Source organism: Larus michahellis, chromosome 7, assembly GCF_964199755.1.
Source record: "Larus michahellis chromosome 7, bLarMic1.1, whole genome shotgun sequence".
Classification (NCBI taxonomy): Eukaryota; Metazoa; Chordata; class Aves; order Charadriiformes; family Laridae; genus Larus; species Larus michahellis.
The window spans coordinates 28956600-28963866 of NC_133902.1; positions in this window are offsets into that span (position 1 = coordinate 28956600).

Below are 7267 nucleotides of genomic sequence, written 5' to 3' on the forward strand. Positions count from 1 at the left end.
ATCATGCTAGCATGCACAAGTCCTGTATTCATAGTATAATGAATCCCTTTTTAAAACATTACGCAAAAATTCAGCAAATGAAAAATGTTCCAGGAAGTATTAAAATATTAGACCTGTTAGACTAGCAAACAAGCAAAATTTGGTTTACTGTCTGTCTTCCCATCGAAATAGATAGGATTGTGCAGGTGGGACTAAAGAACTCTGTTTTGAAGTAACAGCTCTGATTTACACTGAAGAAGTTGTTGAGGGACAGAGTTTTAAAATAAGCGTCTTTGTGCATCAGACTTAGTAATTTGGCCAGTTGATAATTCTTTTCTAGGTTTTGTGGATGTTAATTAGTTCCTTCTGAAACGGTGCGATTTGAAGTCTAAAATTTACTGCTTTAGATAGGTTCGTTTAAACCTGGTATGACTGGATTCATGGAAGATCAGATCATTCAGGTGCAGGAGTGCTTGTAAGTCTGTTTTCTACTTCTGTAACAGTAGCATGTAAAGAGCTTCTCCATCAATGCCAAACTGCCTAGTGCTTTATCAGGAGATCTTAACGGAATGGTTAAGAACTAAAGGGCTAAAGTTAACAAATAGCCTTTACTACAGCCTTGAGACTTCACCAAAACTGCATTCTGATGTTTGTTTTCATCACAGAGTGACTCTCCCATATAGCACTGAGCTTTCTTTTGCACCTGTTGTAGTAGTACTTGAGCATCTTTTTGGTAGTTTACATTGTATGTTATTGGACAATGTGCTGTACAAATTAGTGAGCTGCTCTGACAAAAACCAAATGTAAATGTGTGAGGTTTTTGCTTTTTATAAAAACAAACTGCATTCAGGACAACATTCAGTCTTTTTTATATGTAGGACAACTCTACTATTGCTGTGGCAGCTCTACTTTATTATGAATTCACACTAAAGACTCAGAATTAAGAAAATATGACAGCTCTTGTTCCGAGACCAGCTTTTACATGTATGCATACAAAAATTAGCCTTAAACTTTTTATGTGCTGTCTTGCGCCATAGCAGAGCTGTTAGATAAAGTATTTAAATCAATTTCAAAATAGCTTCGAGAGTGCATGGAACTTTTTAAAAATTCTTGTATGTATAGAGTGGGATATTCAGGTTTTTTGGGGGGTTGACCCACGCATTACTCAAGCACAGTTTTACTGAAGGAGTTCAAGTTCTTTTGACATACTTTAAATCCTAACTATGCATAGACCTAGTCAGTTCCTTGATTGCCTACTTTGTAGCTTAAGAAAAATTAAAGGTCTGTTTTTATGCACAACTTGAAACACTTGATACTCTTTTTTTCTCGGTATTTTACACTTCTAGCCACACTTAAAGGCTGGTGGCAGCGTTCAGTAACACTGACAGTTGATTTTTTGAGATACACTAAATGGTGTTCCTCCATTTGCCAATTCTATGTAAGTCACAAGGAAGGAGGTCATTGTTGTAATGAAGGTCTGTGATGGCAGCTATGACTACTGGAATCCTTTTTTTTAAAAACTCAAGGCACAAGGGAACAGGACTTCTTTGTTAAAGTTTGACCTGCTTCAGCTATTCTTTCCTTGCTTGGTGCCATAATCCTGTAGCAACAAACTTAAGTACTTGGAAAAGTAACAGATAATACTTGAGTACATGTATCTTGGAAAGAAATTATTGGTTGCACGTGCATATCCCAAATGAGGAAAAAAGGGAGTGAAAATGAAATATTGCATACTGTGGAAGTAAATGATTGCTATGTTTGATTTATGTAAAGCAATAGCAGCTCTTAAAAAGTATGTTTACTCTCAGGGTTATTTTTTGGTTTGTTCTAAAATAAAATTTACTGGAATTCAGAATCTGAGATTGTTGGAAAACACTGAAGCTGAGCCTTTTGGGAAGCAAAAACAAAGTTGTATCCATTAACCTTTCTTCTGCCTCGGGCCTAATGCCTTGTTGCATACTGAGTTTAACAGAATTCAGTGGCACAGCAATAATTCCTTGCGGAAGTATTATCTGTTCTCTTCCTGCCATCTTTGAAATGCTAATTGATGTCTTCACAGTAACTCACTGCCAGTGATGTCCGTAGTTCCTTCCTGAATGTTTCCTTGCTTGCCAGCTTCTCTGCGAAGGAGAATGTCACCAGAGACTTGCAGTTACAAAGACCAGTGCTGCAGGGTGACTTCTTAGGTATCTCGATTTAAGTTTGGCTCATCGTGTGCATGCACACATACTGTCTGTGTAGGTCTGCTGCTTTTTTCTTTATGGTTTGAGGCAGGACTGGTATTTGTAAGAATCTTTCTTTTATGGACAGACTTGCACAGCTGTTCTCATCCAGAACTGATGCGCCTTTACACATATCTCCAAAGCAAAGCTTGTGTGTCATTCTTACTTCTCATGAAATTATGTCATGAAACAACATAAAAGCATCCAAACCCTTGAGAATGTCAGGACTGCTTTCTCCATATAATTCCATAGTTTAAGTGTGTGCCCGTCATCAGATGTCATTATGGCTTAGACCCAAACCAGGCTGGCATGTATTAAAACAAATATGTTTGCTCTTAGAAAGGTAATAGAAGATACGCCTTTTGTAACCTAGGGAGGTGAAAAGCACTGTGGAAGAACTGGTTTCATTGTGATCAAAGGGTTCTTACGGAATTGTTTTTCTATACCTGATTATGCAGGAAAACGAAATGACCACTTATTGCAAGATGTACCTGTATATTTTCTTGATTTGAGTTTGTGAGTGTTCAGCAACTCTGAAAAGCAGTTCTGCTCTTAGCGTTTTGTTTATACAAAGAATGACCTAGATGCATTGTTTTGAAACTGTTACTTTGGTGTCGAGTCAACTGGAGAGAGAATGTTAACTATTTGCAAGTGTTTTGTGAAATTCCTGTCCTGTACCCCAGCTGAACTGCAACAGGCTTTTTCTGAATGCTCCAAATGTAAGTGGAGTCCTGTTACTGCCTGATTTCATTGCATGTCATCAGTAAATACTTAAGGTATGGTCTTTGTTTAGTAGTTCTTCATTGGGATTTATATTTGACTACAGAAACTTCTGTAGTGTTGACAGCTCTATCTGAATTGCGGAAGAGGACTTGGCCTGATAACACTGAAAACTAGCATTTCCTACACAATATCCTTTTGAAACGACTCTTTCGGAAAATTTAGTAAGCTAAAAAAATGAAAAACCTTTCTGGACATCTCATCCACCCTAATCGTCAATATACTGATAGTTAAAGAAAAATATTGCTTGGCTTTATTCTAAATTATTTCATTTATGGAAATGTGCCATTTTTGAGGGTAGCAGTCAAGGGGTGTCTAAAACTGCCGTTAGATTTGCCTTTGTATGAAATTGGCTGATATGTTTTCCTCTGTTACACTGTGATAACTTGTGGAGGTGTTCCTGCGTATGTTGTACTGATAGGTTACTTGTTGCATGTGAGGCAATTTATGTAAGCAAGAGGAATTCCAGGGATGTTGTGCAAAAAGGGCCTATTCTGAGGTGATGTACACTGGTGTAAAACTGGAGCAGCTCAACTAATTTCAATGGAATTCTTGATTTACACTAGTCTCTTTGCTATGTGTAGTTATGCCAGTACTATTTTGCACAATGTTATTTTGAATCTTGAGTTCTGACTTGTGAACTGTTTCTACTGAAAACAGTGGAAAATTTTACAAACTGCAATAGTGGAATGTTGTTGGGATTTATTTTTTTTTTTTTTGCCTAAAATAAAACGTCATCACTTTGAGCTATGGGTTGATCTTGGATTTATTTATAGAAGCAAGGGGTTTTGTGTGCTCTGACAGCCTGAAGGTTTGCCTAAGGATTTATCTTGAGGGTAGTAGTCATTTACTTCAAGTAAAATAAGCACTTTTAACCCTTTCAGAGTAAATTAATCACGGTGGAAACCTCTGTATAATCCGTACCCTTATTCCTCCAAGGCATCAGAATAGTCCTGAGAATCTGCCTTTCCTAATGTTCATCTGCAGTAGGTTTGGTCAGTGCCTGAGCAGTTTACAATTCCACTATTAAGGGAAGTTGCCGCAAGTCCTGGATTTTGGGAACAGAAGCATTTGGCATGTGTTCTCTTGGGAGTGAAGGTTTGGGAACAGGACTGAGAAAAATGACCTGGATTTCTGCTGGTAGGTTCATGCTGCTACTCGGTGGAATGCAACTGCTGAAGCCTACCCAGGAAGGTAGGTAGGCTGTCTGTTGAAATAGTTTCATATTCCATGTGTTTCTGTTCACTCAAAGCAAGCTGCTTTCCTCACGAGCAGAATTTGGAGCCAGGGCTCCGTTATTCTAGAAATAGTGAGCTGGATAAACCATATATTTGGGGGGTTTCTTGCTGACTCTTTAATTTGTCTAAAAGACTTGGAGCGACTCCCCTTCTGGAACATCATTGTCAGCTATATTTCATTCCAGAATGAAGAGACAGGTAGGAGATCTTCCTGAATCTTGAGGAACTGAAGGATTTCCAGTGTGTACCCCTCAAAGCAGGGCAGGGCTGGCCTGTGCTCTTCCATGGGTGGAAAAGGTTGGGCCCATAAATGAGACAGCAGCATCAAGTTCTCAAGACTTTGCATTTCACAGCAGGGTCTGTGGGCAAATTTGCACCTAACTCGGAAACTACATGGTTAAAACGATAAAGAGGATTTCAGACATTGAAGTTTGCAGCACATTATAAGAATCTTTTCTGTATTTGATGCTTTCTCACATTTTATTCACCTGCTCAGTTGTCGGCAGATGTTTGCCTGTCTCCAGGTGAACAGGACCTAATTTTTTTAAATAGGCTATGACCCCATTCTCCATTAAACTATTTCTTCACCACTAATTACAAATCTAGTATTTATGGTTTCATGCATGTAAGGAGAATTTCACTGTAAATAGATCTGGAGTCTAAATTCTTTTTGCATCTTGTATTACCTATAGGTAAACTTCAAGACACATTAAGAAGCTGATGAAGGTCGTGTTTGAAGACAAAGGGAACTGAAAGAGTAGCTCTATGTGGTGAGCATGACAGTCGTCCAATTCTTGATTCACTGGTTTCATTGTGAGCAGTTACGTTCTTCAGTTAAGTATCTGCTTGTTTTGTTTCTTCAGATGGTGAGAGAGCGAGCCAGGCAGGACACCAGCTAGGAGAATTTCTCGGGTATCTCAGGTTTTTCTTAGTTAGGTCTGACCGCGTCGCAAATTGGTATAGGAGTTGTAAGCCGAGCCTGTATGTGTTTTATTCTATCCCCTTGTTGTCGTCTTGCCTCCTCTTTGTCTCTCTGCTCAGCATTTGGAATCTGTATAAGGTAGCCATCCCACCCAGACTTTCAAACTTTTCAAGTGCTGCTGTCTTAAAATATTCCTTCTGTATACAGCATTTACAGAAGCACCGCTCAGCTGCCAGACGTGTACTGGTTAAGCGCTGTGTAGGGTAGACTTAGAGTGGGGCGGAGGAAGTTATTCAGGTGAAGTTCTCCCACGCTTGAAATAGGCTGGGTTCATCACCACCGCGTGTACGCTTTTCCCAAGTCTTACTCCTGCCAAACAAGCCTTATCTGCTTCCTCCTGCACCGTCTGTTTGCAGAACCCCCTTTCACATACCAGAAGCCACGGCCGTGTACCTGATGCTCGTACTGACACAGGAAAATGTCTGCAACGAATAGCACTTTCACATTGTGGTGACATTGCTCGTAGGAAAGAAAAAAAATCAGTAGTAGATTAAAAACTAATTACTGCAAGGAAAGTAGAACAGTGTTCATTAATTCCTACACTTCTGAGCATGGCTACGTAACTGCTCTGATTAAGCTGTTGATTGAGAAACCATTTGTTACACAGTACCTCGTGGATGCCTTTTCTGACTGTAGATGTGTAGCTGACCAGTGGAAACACTGCTTCACTGTGAACGCTAATTTCGCTGTTGATGTACACGGCTGTTGGGGAGGTTTCCCGGTTTCCTGGCAGCGGGTGCTCCACCACAAGTTTGTGAACAGCGTGAGCACTGCCAGAATTCATCTTGCTGGGGGTGCCAGGCAGGCAGGAGGTGGGAATCTGTTCTGTTTGCACTTTGTCGTCTTTCTGAACCTCTGCAGTTAATTACAGAGGGTAAGAAGGCAGAACTTGACCTACAACACCTTGCACTGGACAAATTGACAAAAAGGCTACATCCCGGCCTAGCCCACATCTTTTGTGTGGCTTTTGCAAATTAAAGATTCTAATCGTGTCTTAAAATATTCTTCTATGTATAGGATTCATAGAAGCACTGCTCAGCTGGAAGACACGTTCAGGCGCTGTGTAGGGTAGAATAAGAGCTACAGCAGAATTTGATTTACAATTTGCAGGTAAAATTACCTGTAATTGCTGCAGTGAATATAGTTAACATCAGCTGTGAAACTACGAACTAAGCTGATAATTATGAGTTACTTCTCTCTTGAGATCAAATTTTTGTTTCCATCTTCTGTCTAAATAATTCGGTTTGGTTTAAAAAAAAAAAAAAACCAAACAAAACAAAAACAGAACAAAACTAACCCCAAAACCTAGACCATTCTCAACCTTTTGTGAGCTGTGGATATTGAATCCCTCGTTAAGAGGTTGCTAGCAGCATGCTCCTGCAGTATGAACGGAACAGTTCCCTTTCCCTGCACAGAAAAGGAACTTTCATAACGTCTTTTGACGCAAGTCGTAAGCCGTGTCTTCAGACCATAAGTTGACCTTCAGGTTTCTGGGAGCTGTTTGCTGATTTCCAACAAATTTCTTCAAATGCAACTGCAAGAGGATGTACTTGCCTGAGAGTAGGACGGATGGCAGCATTCTCCTGCAGCTGCGTAACAGCTGCCATCCCAAATCACCAATATCCATCCACACTGTAAGCCAAATACACGGAGGGCGGCAGGTCACTTAGTTCAGGAGTTCTCTGGACAGGTAACGCAGCTGTTCAAAGACCATAATTTCACAAATGTGTCGTCAGTTGTATTGCCTGTTTAAAGCAGTGCAGCCTACCGGCCTCTTCTTTTCTTCCACAGCACCTTCATTTGTGCCGTACTTCTCTTCGGAGCCACACCACCGGTTAAAATAGCCTTTGAAACCTACTTCTGTGCAGTCAGAACTGACAGGATCTGAAATTCAAGAGCAGGTGTGTTTCTTTGGCAATATCGAGATTTTAAACATGGGATTCCCAAGTGTCCTCAAGTGTAGTAGAAACAGTGCAAAACCTGTGCTCAATCTCACCTTTGTTGCCAAAAAAGGTCCTGTGGAATTGCAGATAGCCAGCAGAACAATTCTAGAGCTCACAAAGTGC